Source organism: Tenrec ecaudatus, unplaced genomic scaffold (assembly GCF_050624435.1).
Source record: "Tenrec ecaudatus isolate mTenEca1 unplaced genomic scaffold, mTenEca1.hap1 Scaffold_203, whole genome shotgun sequence".
In the NCBI taxonomy this organism is placed as follows: Eukaryota; Metazoa; Chordata; class Mammalia; order Afrosoricida; family Tenrecidae; genus Tenrec; species Tenrec ecaudatus.
In genome coordinates, this window is record NW_027458287.1 from 31,454 (window position 1) to 32,804 (window position 1,351).

The following is a 1,351-nucleotide window of genomic DNA, read 5'->3' on the forward strand; positions in this document are numbered from 1 at the left end:
CAATCCAAGACACACACATTACTCTGAATCTCCAAAACAACCCTGTGGGCTACGTGTGTAATCCCCAGTTCACAGATGAGAAATGGATTGAAAAACAGTGACACACCCAAGATCACACAGGCCAGGGTTCAAGTCTGTGTCTATCAGTTATTCTTTTATTCAAGTATGCCAGAGAAGACTGGGTCTTAACACTTGAGCAATCTTCTTGGAAGAATAAGGCAAACTACAGAAAACACAAAATGAATATCGCATTTGTTCGTTTATCCATTTGCAAAAGACATAATACCTATAGTGCTAAGAATAGTATTCAAAGTACCTATTACTACCCCCTCAAAGCTTACATACTAGTCACCAAACTCAAACAAATACAATGCTATCAAGTTGATTACAACTTATAGCAACCCCATATAGGGCTTCCAAGACTATAAATCTTTACAGAAGCAGAGAGCTTCACTTTTCTCCCCCTGAGTGACTGGTGCATTTGAACTACTGACCTTGTGGTTAGCAGCCCATTGCTAAATGATTAGTTCCATAATCATTACGCTTACTTAACTCTACATTCTTTTAATTATTTTTCTATCAGTCCAAATTGCATCTGGCTACATGGGAAAAAACAAACCGACTCTAGTGGTCTAATCACAAAAGCTTAATTTTTCTTATATTAACACCAAAAATACCAAACCAGTTGCCACTGAATTGATTCTGATTTACAGTTACCCCATATGATTCAGGGTAGAACTGTGCCCCATGAGGTTTTCAAGGGCTGAATTTTTAAATGTAGATTGCCAGGTTTTTCTTCCAAGGCATCTTTGTCTTAGCAGTGAATTGTGTTAACCCTTTGCACCACACAGGGGTTTGTCTTATACAACAGTAAGTCTTGAAATAGGTAGCCTAGGTCTGGCGTATTTGCTCAGGGACTCATCTTGGATATAGGAGAATGCATGCTTTTTGGTCTGCCAAACTCATGTAACCTATGTGACTCTCTCATCTTTCAATATTCTGACTAGGGAGCATGACAGCAGAAGAGCCAAGGACAAAAATGAAATGGGTTATGCCAGACAAGTGTTTTGCCTTAAACAACAACAAAAACTTTCTTGGGAGTCCTACTCAGTATCTTTCACCTACACATATTTGGCCCAAACTGGGTCAAATGCTTATGCATAGCTGCAAGGGAGCCTAGGAGTGAGCGATTTAAGTAGGTACATTATCACCCTAAACAAAATTGAGCTTCTATTAGTAGTAAGAATGAGAAAAATGGATACTGTTTAGGCATATAGCAGGGTTGGATAGAATTCTATTTTGTGTCTTAATTTACATTTTGAATGAACTCAGAAAAAGTCATAGAGAGTAG